This window comes from Grus americana, chromosome 5 (genome assembly GCF_028858705.1).
Source record: "Grus americana isolate bGruAme1 chromosome 5, bGruAme1.mat, whole genome shotgun sequence".
In the NCBI taxonomy this organism is placed as follows: Eukaryota; Metazoa; Chordata; class Aves; order Gruiformes; family Gruidae; genus Grus; species Grus americana.
In genome coordinates, this window is record NC_072856.1 from 32919348 (window position 1) to 32933879 (window position 14532).

General features: G+C 44.7%; 1 protein-coding gene across 5 annotated transcripts in view; it reads right to left on the reverse strand.

Annotated features, from left to right (window-relative positions):
* SUSD6 (sushi domain containing 6) overlaps positions 1–14532 on the reverse strand; it is a 93669-nt gene that overhangs the window by 29797 nt on the left and 49340 nt on the right. The window lies entirely within an intron of this gene.

A 14532-nucleotide genomic window follows, 5' to 3' on the forward strand; every position in this document is an offset into this window, starting at 1 on the left:
TCAAATGCTCCCCAGGGAAGAACGCAGCAGAGGAAGCTGTTGCAGCATGCCCGGATGCCACAGGAAGTGCTCCACTGAGTACAAACGGGGGAAAATGCATGAGCGTTCCCAGCTTCTGCAGAGCTGGGGCCGGAGCTTGGAGGAATGCTGAGAACACCCTGGGGAGCCCTCACACACACACAGCTGGACACAGAGCTGCCTCCCACGTCATCACACGGACGCATGTGGTAGGAAGCAAGTATCCAAATCCCAGCTCTTCCCCAGTATCAGTGCTCCCATCTAATACCCCCTCAACCCGGGGCAGGGCAGGGAGCAGCATCTGGTTTTTCTTCCAGTAGGAGTGCTTATACTATCAAAAGCTTAAACCAGGGAAGGGCAGAGGTTATGCTATTATTCTTCTCTGTGTTCTCTCACCAGAGGCCTCAGTGTTACTACCACTGCCCGGGGTAAAGTTTGTGCAGCTAGATTTCCCTCCCGCTACAGATCGAACTGCTGAACCTGCCTTACACACACCCGTCCCAGGTCTCACTAGGCTTCTGCCCATCAGCCCCGGCTTCAGCCAGACATCTATGGGCCCTGGGCACTGACTCAGCAAGCCCCATTTCTGTGCAGAGGCAGCTCACAAGCAGATCATTTGACAAGTTCAAGAAAAACACAAGATCCCTCAACACATAGGGCAACCCATATCCTGAAAGCTGACCCCATGCATGTTCCCAAGTCACTTTTTCAGAGAGCTGAAGAAAGCACCTCTTGCGTGGAGCTCCCCAGACAGAGGGTTCCATTCAGGCTCAGTTAGTTCTGAGGCACTAGGCATCCACACAGAGCTGGCAGATATGGCACAGGGCCTTCAGGAGACCTGTGCCCTTCCAGAAAGGCAGCTGAAGGGTAGGCCAGATGCACAGCCCACTGACTCCAGCCCGCTCTCAGTCACCGTGTCTACATCTGAACACTTCTCATGCTAACTAGTTCAACATCCCTACTGCCATTCCTAGACTCTCATCCAGCCTTACCTCCATGTCCCCTATAGAAGTCAGGGTCTCTCTACACTCCATGAATTCCCTGAATTGCAAGGTCTCTCCTCCTCATTTTAACAGATGATTCACAAGTTAATGCATTTTTTCTTTCTCCCTGCAGCAGATGTTCAAATTTCTCCCATCGCACCCTCTGGATTGTAGATCAGTAGCGGGGCAATAAACCACCAAGCATTATGGCCAGATGGAATTTACCAGTTGACACAAATGAAGACCCCAGATGCAGCAAAAATAAACAGTACACAGATAGTGCCTCTACATCAACTGTTTCCAAGATGTAGTAATTCTATGTCAGGCTACACCATGATGTCTCTTCAGCTGCTTAGGGAAGGACAGTCTATCAGACAGTTTGGTGAAAATGCCCAGACAGCGTTTATAGGTTTCTTGGTAGTGGAGTGAAAGCTTCCCATGTAACTTTGTGATCCGTTTACTGTATGGTTCAACTTCTTTCCAGCTAGTGAAGTTTCTCACACAAAGGAAATGGAAGCCCCAAAGGGATCATGCTAAAAATAGTGGAAATGCTGCCTCCCAGACAGGCACACTTGGGAACTTTTCCCAACTGTGAATGCAAACTCCTTGAGAATACTTAAATAGCAGATACAGATATCTTATGCCTGAGAACTAGTGGGAAAAGCCAGCAGGGAGGAAGGTTATTTTGTGCTGATAAATCAGTGTCCAGAGAGTAAAACAAAATTCCAGAGACAAATCAGGAGTGCATTTACCAAACCAATCAGTTACTGAACAGTAACTGATTGTTTTTTCACACCAATATAAAGAATTTCAGAGAACAGCATGCACATTTAATCACAGGAAGAATGACTATTACAGAGGTAACAATGTAAACAGAAATCAGAGCTCCAAACCCAGATTTGATCACTCCAGTCAAGTTTCTTAAGAACACATGGTGCCTTAAACATGTATCATCTAGGAGGGCTACAGAACAACAGCAGGTATTACAAAGCCATTCTGATACTAAAGATGGAAACAGTATCTCCTTTACCCAGAGCTTTCCTGGTTTTGTTCATTTCTTTCCTCATCTCCTCCATATGCTTGGGGAAAAATGGGATTTGAAATGTTTTATTGGAAGGAGGTAACAGAAAACCCACTGTCTCACTAGCAAGGCAACGAGCGCTGCAGAGTCATGTTTAGCAGGCAGCAGGGTGCTACCAGGACAAGAGGCAGTGTAACGATTCCACAGCCCCTTCTTTAAAAATCTGGTAATCTTCCTTTCTTCCAGTCTCCTCCACCCCCATACAATTTGCTCAGCACACAGGAGTTACTCCCTCTCACCAAATACATCCCATCAAGCACAGACACTGTCAGAACTTTCTTCCCATTGCCAACACAATTATAGTCAAAGACAGTCCAACAGCTGTTGCATTCAATTTCACAGTGCTGATCATGTTAGACAGCCTGCAGCGTCATCCTTTATTCGGTCCCTTGTCCACCCCATTTTTCCTATTCACTTTTTAGAAAAGGCTACTTAAGCCACACTGAGGATCTAGGATGCTACTCATAAGAACAGCTATATTCTGGCAGTTGACATGGAGAGCAGAGGACAATGTTCCTAGGAGACGGCTCAGCCTCAGTGGAAAGTAGCTCAAGTTTGGGAAAGAAGGCAGAAGCATTAAAAGTATCTACTTCCCAACTGGACCTCCTCATAATAGCTAGTACCTTTCATCAGGGTATTAATGAAATACTGAACAGCTCGATAAACTCAGAGTTCCTCTGAGTCCTCTCCTCCCAAATCAGTGCTCCTCCTCCCAAGACAGAGAACTCAACTGGAGTTTGACCACACATCCTCCAACTAACACCACATTCCCTCTGTCTATACATTAAAGAGCCTTCTGAAGCCTCACCAGAGGATCTTATGCTAGGATCAAAGTACAGAAAGGCCTTTTCCAAAACCTCTGGATTAGATCTTTTCACCAAGTACCCAGGGATTTCAAAGTTACTCTTTCCAAAATACATGTTCAAGACCTAGCACTGCTAAGAAATTGATTTTTCATTCTCCCAAAGGGCTACCCTATGACACACCTTAAAATAGGTTTTCAGTTCTTAAACTGATGCTGCAATCCTGCAAAAGACCATTTTGTGGCTAAACACACCGTTATCCTGTGTTAACTCCCACCAGAAGTAAAGGTGACTTTCCACAAAACAGAACTTAATGCCTAGAAAACAAGGGCATTCCTCAAAAGACAGACCACCGCTCTTCTCCACCTTCTTTTTCTTGGTATCTTGCCTGAGGACAAAGACAGCAAAGGCCTCCCAAGCCCCAGGAAAGGTCACCTGGATTATGACACTGTTTTTCTCTCTTTTCTCCCTAGTCAGTATGGCTGAGTAGAAAAGGGAAAATTCCCATCATTAATGAGGTAGATGGAGGTGTCTGTCTTAAATGCCATGATCTACTTTCATAGCCCTGCACCCACAGCATCAGAACTTAAAGCCATGAACGCAAATCACAGAAACCTAGTTATTGCACATCAAAGCTGTCACTGTCACTCTTATTCTCAGGGAGGAAGAGACAATCAGACAATTGACATTTACTCTTTAGCTTGCAGGGTAAACGGAAACCAAGTCAGAACATCTCTTCTGCTGCTCCGGAAAGACACTGATCCCACACTATCCTGCAACAGCCACACTGCCAGGCCTAGCGTCCCTTCTGCAGCAACTCCACAGGGAAGAGCAAGCTACCCAAACGCACCTATGTTTTCTCTTACGTTTTTGAAGTTATCCCTTCCTGCTCCTCTTATACTCCTCATCAGCAGTGCAAGTCACCCCAGTGTGTAAAACACGCTCAAATAAGAGGCAGTTTGTGATCACATACCTTCTTATTCAGGGGCACAAACCTCTGCCAATTCCAGAAACTGCTTGCACTAGAAAGCAAGAATACATTTAAAGCTCCACTTCAACACAATTAAAGCAGTTTCAAAGTAAGAAGCTGTCATCACGTGGCAGGCAGAACTACATGGACTATTATTATGTGTTTCAAAGATTACTGCTTGGAAACTTCTAATCCCAGTCTAGCGCATTTACTGGCAACAGATTTCCAGTCTAGACTCTGCAAAAAGCTCCCAGAAAAGGAGTTTTTCCATAATGCTCCATTCTGAGAGGCCATGCAACTACAGGTGCAAAATTAGGACATATTAAGGGACTTGGCACTCCTCAGTAGAAAGGGTTAAAACATTCGAAAACAAGTTTCACAGCAATGAGAACATAATGTGTGAAGCCTCTTGAGCAATCACAGGCTACTAGACTGCAGTGAGTTCCTGTCTGGAAGTGCAAAATACCTGCAGACAGAACTATGTTGTAGACAAGGAGATCTCCAGGGCTGCAGTAGCCCACAGGAACAGGAAAGATGGTTTTGCAAGAGGCACTCCTAGGACAAGGACGAACACCTACTCCTGCCCTACAGCATCTGTATTGGCTCCAGTCAGGGGACATGCCTGTTCCACGGTTAAGCACCCGATGAGACTGACCAAAACATGGCATGTTGCTTTCAAACGCTCCTCTTGATGACTTGACAAAAAGGGTCACTAAGAGAGACCACAAGAAACTGCCTCACCATTGCTGCATACAGCTGCTTTATTCAGCATACTATTTTCTAATAAATCATGCCCTGGGGAGCCCTCACACTGGTGTTGATGCTGAAGATAATAGAAGAGCCTGTTGCTACTGGGCAAACTGGGAACACAGAAGCATCTTTCCAGCTAAAGAATTACACTTCCCTCCACCAGTATTCATGGCCCAGCCACCTCTGGCAACGTGTCTGTTCTCATCACAGAATTGGACAAGTTGGAAATATGAAGCTCTCTTGTACTGCTGGTAGACTTTTAGTACAGATAATTAGTATTTTCTGGGGGTACATACCCACCAAGAGGAAATGAAAAGGAGTATGGCTCCACCCCGTCTTTCTGAAACAACTCAGAATGGGCTGCCACCACTGCAAATTGTGTAAGGGAATGGATTCATGCCTTCTTCCAAATGCTGCCTCAATCTGCTTACTAATCAAGTAACCTTTGGAGAAAGCTAGCTTCAGTCTCTCTTCACGGATTTCCAGACATTATTCAGTTCCTCTGTTACCCAGAGTAATCTCATGTTACTCAGCCTTTATGAGAATTTTGCATCTCTCCTGCAGTACTGTATTGCCTGCAAATTTAAGCAGCAGAATACTAAGTCCCTCTTTCAGATTGTTTAACACACTGGGTAAAATTCTCAGCAGTGCTTGCATGACTTGAGACATCCTCTCCCAACTGATTACTACTGAGACACAAGCACTTTGGAAAATTTCATTTGATGGTAAATGTACCTGACATTATAGCCATCCCACCAGATATCTTCCTTATTTTCCAGAAGATACAATGCTGTTTTTCTTTGCTATTTACTTGCTTAGCTGCCATATCACTTGATAAACCCCAGTTTAAGCTGACAAAAGAGCAAACAATTTAGTGGAAACTAAACTATATCATCAAGAAAGAGGAATTTCTGACACAAGCTTTATTATACAAAGATCCTTGTTTCTGGCATTCTGCCCCATCTCCTTTCCCCCGACTTCATGCACTCTTGCTGCTTGTTACACAGAATCCCATTACTCTGTTCAGCCATTTCCTTTCCATATTTGTCTCTATTTTATGCTGACAGAACAAAAGAAAGAACAACTTTATTATAAGGATCTATTTGAAAGTTGGTACCTCACTTGCTTCCATGCATTTAGAATTGCATCTTCTTGTCCTGGTTTCTCCCCTCCCAGTACATCAGAGGTATATTAATTCAGTTCTCTTAACATCTACAGACACAAAGCACTTGCAATGGGGGATACAGACATTAAGTTCTTACTCACATCTTCAATTATTTTTATTGAATTGCCTCTTCTTTTAAAATTTGCAGTCTTATTAAAAGTACATCTGAAAAACACCCACAAGTTTGCTACTAGCTATTTCCAAGTAATTAAATTCATTAATCCAAACAGGGAGCAAGGGAAATAAAACTTTCTCCTTCATGCTTTTTTCCCCCCTCCTCTTACTCCATAATAATTATAAATGCTCTTATCCCACTAAATGTTATGACCAGCACTTATTAATTCTATTTTTGCTGTCCTTATCTTTCTCTTGCAAGCCTTAAAAGAGTAATTGCCCAGAAATTGGAAAGAATGACAGAGGGTCATGTCCCCCCACCTAAAAGTTGATCGGCCTCTCAGAAATGAGGCTGTTTGATGTTTCCTGCATTCTTTAGTTCCTAGCTTTTTAGTTCACGGCATTCAGATTTACAGCTTTACCTCTTCTCCAGCCTGTTTCCACCATCATACTGAGTATTTAATTTCTATCATCACTACCAAAAAAGGTGTTTAGAAAAGGGGATGCAGAAACTCACACATCCCAAAGCCAGCCACATAAAGATGCATGGTAGTGAAACTTAAATTCACTACCCTACTCCAGAGCTGGCTGCACAGCGACTCAGTGACTAACCTCCCAAGCAGACAGCTGGCAGATTTGCATAGCTGTGTCTGCTGGCACACTTGCAGAAACAGAGAAAAGGAGAGGACAAGACAGAGCGACCATAGCAACTTGCTTCTCTGCCACTCTGTGCTTTTTGTCCAGCTCACCTGAGGCACAGAGCACCCAAAAGCTCCACCTTCGCTCAGTGCAGTTCAATTGAATGTCTAATGTTTAAGACACTCCATCCTTGTTGAAGTTTATAGACAGATGTGTGTTCTATAGAAATAAGCAGATTAGAACAGGCCTGAAGATTGGTAGGGTTAAAAATACACTGAATAAGCGCACACACCTTGTCAGCAGCCACCACACTCCTGGAAGGCATTCCACAGTTCCTGTTTTCACGCAGAGAAGTGAAACGCCTCCCTTCCTCAGCACACCAAGTACCCTGTGCCGTGTTTACAGAGGAAACTCTACTTCTGCTCCTCCTTGATGCCCTGAGGGACAGCTTATCTAGGGCCCAGGCCCACCACCTCTCTCAGGAAGAGCTATGCAGTTCTTCTAGCTGGTCTCCGGCTGTCTGTCCCCGTGCAGGAGCCGTCACTCACCTGGCTGGTGGCTGCTCCCAGCAGCGCCCAGAGCAAGGGGTGGCCGTGACAAACCAGCACGGCTTTGCAAAACCACTTGGTGAACTATGCCCTATGTGAACACGCAAGAGAAGTTCGTATGGGCACACGCAAAGATTAAGGCCTGTGAACACTTCAACCTACACATATAATAATGTCTCTTTAAAACACACCTTCCATTCTTACTCAGCAGTTCAACACACACAGCACTAGCAATACTGCTCAGGACAAGGCTCCAGGCAACCACCAGCATTTTCCGCTACATGCCTTCCAATCATGCTCACACGGTCAAGCCAAGGGGCTCCTATTTTGGATGCTGTGGGTCAGCTACTAATTTTAGGGCCCATTCATGGTTGAAGAGGTTGCACATAGTCTTGCCTCTCTCTGGTAGGCAAACAAGACGATTCCCTTTGCTCTCTTGCCCCAGGGACCCGATGACCAACCTGCCTGGCCTGACCCATCATTTCTACAGCTAATGGAACTGGAAAGGAGATAGCAACCACGGGGATTTTCCACTAGAGCCCAGTTTATGTAGCGTCTTAACACAAGTTTCCAACACAAACAGCATCGGAAAGGGAAAGTTAACTTAGTGAAAAACAAAGATCAGCTGAATATTGATCCAAAGTGAGGATACTGCAATGGAGCTGCAAGAGTCAGGAATTAAGTTTCATTAGAAGAATATTTGTTTTTAAACAAGACCTTATTAAAAAAAAAATACAGCCATTTCTCCAAGGAACTGCCCTGAAATCCTTTGCCTGGGCACAGAAAGATTTTTTGGTACCATGAGAGGCCTGGAAGGCAGAGAATTAATAGGATGTGTGTGCTGCCCATTTCCTTTGGTTGAAACACATGAGACAAACTAGTATTGTTACCGTAACTTCTTCCTGTAAGCATCACATCAGGATGCTTCTCTAGCATACAATTGTGATCCCAAGACATTCACTTTAATTTAACTTTTCCATTAGGAAATTCTTAGACAGTCACTCAGAATTAGCAAAAACAAATGCTATCAGCAACAACAGCTTCACATCTACCACTCCACATTTAGGCCAATCAACAGACAGCTTCCTCACAACAGCAACAACACGCACCTTTAACAATGGTGTGGCCACCCTCACCAACCCTTCAGGATTCACAGGCGGGGGAAGGAAAAAAAAAGCAGAGAGAGCTAGAAAGCAGCTTTTCAAGTAACAGCCAAAATATCCTCCCATTAGAACCTGGGGGCTGTGGTAATCCCCTTTTTGAAATGCTAATGTCATTACAACCATAGCACCAGAAGACAAGCGGTGGGCCCTGGGTGACAGAGCCTCCGCCGTGCCCTTACACAGATGATTTAAGCTGGGCCTTTTGTAACTCTCCTCCCTAAAGCTCCCTGCTCAGCATCATGCTTGACAAGAGCTGCAGCTGCCGTCCGACCCTCCCGAGGAGCAGGGGTGGAAAGATCAAGCTGATGAATTCATGCGTGTGGGGCTGGGGCCCGGGGCACAGCAGCCGTACGCCACAGCCTTGTGTTCTCCAAACACACACGCAAGGACAAAGATGGGCTCGGGGAAGACTTGAAAAAAAGGCGAAGCAAGAGGTCCCCAACTGCTCCTCTTGCTACTGCTAAACAATTGCACGGCAGTAAAAACTGTTACAGCTGGTCATTAGACCGGGCGCAACAGATATTGGCATAGGAGAGCACGGCTAAAAAACCTAATTGACATAAATACATCTATCCTCACAACCCTAGGAACCAGCTCAGCCTTGGGGAGGAATCCCTCCCGTGGAGAAAGCTACTCTAAAGGGACGGAGAGCAGTCGACTTTCCTGCAAAAGCAACTGGAACTGGCTGCTGTGGGGAGATCAGAGAGAAGACTGGGCACAAGTTTGATCCTGCCACCATGTGATATGTAACAACTGACAGATGGTTACCAGACGGTTTTTTAGTTTTGTTTTCAATTTAGTCTTCAGTTTTCATTGCCTCTGATACCAGTTAAGGAATGACCAGGGAAAACCAACTTAAAGTAATGATTGTTTTCAATACTATAGAACTTGCTGCAAAAAAAATAAAAAGTTTCCTACAACTTACCATTTCCTACAATCTCCCAGAGAGCCTCCCACTACAGGAGAAAAGTGAGACCATCACCGTAATGGCTGAGAAGTAAAATTAGAAGTAAAAACTAAGTTTTACACCAGGTGAAATACAGGTTAACTGGAAAGCTACAGACTGAAACAACATTTGCCATTCACAAACACTGCTGCGTTTACAGCGATTCCTACTTCACTGTGAGATTAGGTGAAGCTACTCTAATGCCACAGAAATAATACATAAGAGCCCCAAATCCTGCTGCCAGAAAAGAAACAAGAACTATTTTGTCTTAAAAAGCTCAGTCAGCCCACTGCTGCTTAGGTGTTTGAACTCCTACCTATAGAGAACTATTTCTGTGTGGAATGAGGAGGCCAGCAGAAAGGAAGGCAACAGACCCCTCTGGAAAGGGAGATGCATTTGGTTTCATTTGTGCAGGGTGCACGCTGGCAAGCAGCTTTGCAATACAGCTACCAAACCCAAATAATTTTTAAGTGAAAAACACAAAAGCTTTGGTTCTGCAGACACCCTCCCTTGGTGCTACTAACTAATCAGTGTCAGGAGAAAAATTTCCTCAATTTAAAGCAACTAATTAAGAGTACAGCGGATGGAAACAGACTTAGTGATAGATGTTTACCTGCTGTCAGAGGACGCAGAACAGACATCCATTTTCATCCTCTCAAATCGCTCCACAGCACCTGACACGGCCAAGCATGAAATACTCCTGACGTGCCTCAAGACAAGTGGCAGGTAGCCAGAGGTATGCGGTAAAATAGTTAGGTCTTTGCTCACCCTGACTGTAGTCAGAGAATGAATCTCCTCACAACACCCCTAATTAGCAGCTTCCACCAGCCTCTCTTGGTTTTACTGACAACAAGAAACAAGGATGCTAAAAGCCACCCTACCTGTGTACTGGATGCCAGGCTGCAATGTCCCCTTTTCCCCATGCTGTCATACCACTGCCCACCCAAGGACTCCACTCTTACTGTACTTCAAGTGTGTTCCCCCACCAGAGGTGTCACCTTACACCAGCAGCGATCTGGCCACCGTTGCACACCCCTCCTCTCCCCCACGGCAGAAGTGCCAGTCTTGTGATCTGCCTCAGGCCAAACTTGCTGACTATTTGTTTTACCACTTCAGTCACACAAAACTGAACGAGGATCCTGTACCAATAGAGAGCTCAGCTCTCCCAACACCGTACATCTCCCCCAACTATTCCAGAAGTGGAGTCTAGCTTAATAAATGCCATGGAGGAAACAGCCACCATCAAAGCACAAACTGTCAACTTAAGTATTTAAGTATTTGAGAAGTAAATGCAAATAAAGATTCCAAATGGGAAGGCCCGAAGGTTAAAATTATGCTAGCTCAAAGACATTGCATTTTTATGTCACATAAGACTCATTTCTGCTTTGGGCTACTGGCAATAACATTCCCAACAAGCTAGTCTTGTTGCAAAAGACAAAGAAGTGGAGGACTAAAAAGAACACAATTGGAAAAACAAACTTGCTGACTTTGTGGATTTCACTAAGACTTGTGCTCAAAGGCAAACTCGTCATAGCTTGTGACTATGTTCAGATTTTTCAGCTTGGATAGTAAAAATGAATAATTTCCTCAACTGAAAATGACAGTTGAACCTGAACATTCAAATGATAAAGTCTTATCTTTTCGTAGTATCTTATAACCTCAGTCAATTACGCCCAAGAAAGTGTTTACAATGAAACCTGAAGGTTGTTCTCCAGGAGCATTCAAAGATTACTTTTGCTAGGGAAAGCCAAACCAGCAACACAGTGGAAGAAGTACCAGCTGTAGGATAATACAGAGCATTACAGTTAGGGTCCTTTGCCTGTGCTAAAGAGAAGTAAAGGTGTGCTGCAGCATAACACATGGCTCAGCACAACTCTGACAGTATTGGTGCTTTTCAAGAAGCGCATCAGCAGGCCTAAAACTTGAACTACTGGAGATGGGTCACACAGCAGGCACATCTCAGGACTCTGAGTTTCAAAGTTAGCTGCTCTGAAGGTAGGAGTGGAATGGGCCAGAGGAAACATTAAAAACACACACTTCTCCCCTCCCAGCCAGGGATAAATCAACAGCTGTGGGTGTTGTATAACACACCAGAAGCACATTCCTAAAGGCCTCTGCAGCATCAGGTAAGTCTCCTGGAGATAAATCTACAGGATGCTGGTGATCCAGAATAGAGGCACCACCAGAAGTCACTAACCCACTCTGATATAACTTCATTCCACACACAGTGGCACACAGACCCCACCTGAAAAGCATCACCATCAGCAGGGAGTGATACCTTACTGTTGGCAAGGACCCAGGGTCTAGCAGCTTTAATAGGTTTATCTTGTTTACAGGAAAGGTTCCTCTACAGTAGGTGTGGCAGCCAAACAAATGCAGGATGGGGAAGAAGAGCAAAGCAGTGTGTAACTATAAAACTGAACACAAACTAAGAAAAGCAGAACTTTCTGAGAAAGCCACAGATATTTCTCTAAACATGGCAGCAACTTCCACTTGAAACTCCTCCTTATGTCTTGTTTCACACAGTTGCTATATGGTCTTTTGCAGTTTCTCTCCTCTGCCCAGATCCCCAGCCATGCCGTTAGAGCACTTGTAGGCAGACACAGCCAGTGCTTCAGTAACTGGCATCTTCACCCTACTCTGCTCCTGCCTTGAGGAGATTCTTGTCTTGAAGCTTCAGTCTCTGGAGGACACACGCTTTGTAACCCTCAAGTTCTTAAATTCTCTGTCAGTGCCTCATTAGTCAGTCCTGTTGCATATAGAAAAGCTTCAAAAGTCTGATGTAAAGACATATCCTGCATCAAAATGCTCTTACCTAACCAATAAAAAAAAAACTCAACACACATATATATATTTCTACTAGAGTCCTCCCTCCCAAGGCCACACTATTCGCAACCATTCTAATCTGCTTGCATAACTAAAACACTACCTTCTTTCAGGACTTACACTAATTAACCACCAAGCCACTAATTGGCTTTTTAAACCACCAGCATCTTTTTCACAACTCCACCTGTGGAAACCTTCACCTTCCGGTTTTGCTGCACTCCTCTGTCCCCATCCTCTCCTTCCTACAATCTTACCCCTGATCCTCATTCACATTCAATCTATTCTACCACCTTCCTACAAATCTCCATTCACTTCTAATCCTTTTCTATGCCTGAAGAGCCTCCAGATAGGTCAGTTTCCTTCAAAATATTCTAGTTCTACCTAAAACAGAAAAACTTCACCTGTTGTCTCAGCAGCTGATCTCTCTGCTGAAAAAGCAGGGGGGAAAAAAATACGAAGTTGCCTAACTAACAAAATTGGTGAGATTACAAAACAGTTTTATTCTCTTTCTGATGGATAGTTTTATGGGCGCCTAAGGGTACGTCTGACACAAAGCTTGCTCACCATGTTGGTCTTTTTCTCAGGACATAGAAAATGTTCCTTTAAGCCAGAAAAGCAGCCGCCGCCTCTGGCTTTCTAGTTATGACTCTGCATGTGTCAGGCGTACCATGTTTTTCCCTGTCTGTGGGGTGAAAACTGAAGACAGCATCCACCAGAGGTGCTTACCTCACTCTACAGCAAGGCAACATTCTTCAGATCAGATATGCTTCTCCCTTTACTAAGTAAAAGATATATCTCGAAAACAGCAGCGATGTTTCTTTCTGCTCTCAGTCAAGAAAGATTTTCCCCATTGAATCAAGATGACAGGCTAGATCCAAAATGCTGACCCCACAGGATTTAAAGGTGCTCTTTTGTTACCCTACTGTTCAATTCGTTGGCTTCTGCTTCCCCTGAAAAGCTCCTTACCGTGCCAAGTGGATAAATGCACTTTTCCTTGCATTCACAACATTGGCCCTATAAAGAAGGAACGCAGGAGAGCATCTCCACCCAGCACCAGCCAGGCCAAGGTACAGAAGCAGTGAGGGAACATCCCCACAACCTCTTGAGACTAGGCAGTCTTCTCAGCATAGGACTCCAAAAGTTTCCCTTCCCCTTCCATAAAGGATCCCTGTACTAAGCTGGGCCTAAAAACTCATTTTATTCTTCAACCATTCAGCAACAAGCCTCCTCTAGTCCAATCCACCTATCTCATCCTGTAACTCATCTAAGCTGCCCCATATCTAAGGGGTTACTTCAAATCTCTTCAATGACATCTGGAAACAAGCAATTTGCCCCTCCTCAACTCCAGTGCAACACTTCGCAAAAGCAGAGCCGCAGGGGAATTCCAGCTTGCAGAGGAAGATGAACACTCCCCAGAGGTTTCAGTTCATTAAAATGTTTTCTTATATGCAGATCAGTGCACACAGAAAAGCAGGTACAACCTCTTGAGACAATGCCATAATCCTGTCACTGGGTTCCAATTACTCTCACGAAGGTACAAGCATTTGAGCTTGCTGTTCAAGTGCCTTCAGCGCCCTGCCTTCACTCTCGACTATCAGCAGCTTGTTACCAGCAGTGTTCTAGCAATCCTCATCCAGACACAGACTGCTGTAACACGGGGCCTTGACAGATTCAGTTACAAAAGCTGAAGACTCAACAGTCTACAGCTACCCACCCTGCCCTACCACTTGTTTTCCCCTTATCACACACGTAAGCATGCTGAGGAGATACCTACTCCACAGCTTTATGTATCACACACCAGCTATTCCAGCAGTATTTGCAGTAACAGCCCAGGCTGAAGTTTGCCACAGGTCCAGAGCACTTCTTATTCTGCCATCCCCACTGCAGAGTCAGCGATAGCTGGCAGCATCAACAGGAGGTGGTAACTGCTTGTGCTGCTACGGTTAAACACAAAGGCTGGAGAAGCAATTGCAGATGAGGGTTGTGCAGATGGAAAACATTCAACATATCCTAAAAACAGAGTTCCTCAGCTGCAATGGTAACCAGTTTGGGACTCAAAAGGGACAGAAGCAGCAAAGGACTTGTCAAATGGCACAAGGCAAGCAAACTGTCTCCCTGCCAACGCTTTTCCCATGAGACTAGGAACAAACCCAAACTCTGCCCAAATGATTGCTTCACATAGATAAAAAGGACTCAGTGATAGAAAGAAGCTGCATAAGATGACAATTCTGCATCTTCAACCTAGTGGGCAGCAGTCATGAAGGGACATCAGGATGGTAATGAGTCAGAACCTGGACAGACATCCACAAATACTTTCTCTTGAAGAACAAACTGTGCCATTCAGTGCCCTTCCTGTTTCCCTCTACAATGAAGCTCCTACCAGTTTCCATCTTTCTTATTCTAGCTCAAGAAACTAAGGTGAGTTGGACCAGACGACTCCTGAGTTATTTCCTAAAGCAGCTTATTTTCCTGCTAGCAACCATGGCCAAGAATTGAAAGCCCCCTAATACTAGGTGTGTGTGTGAT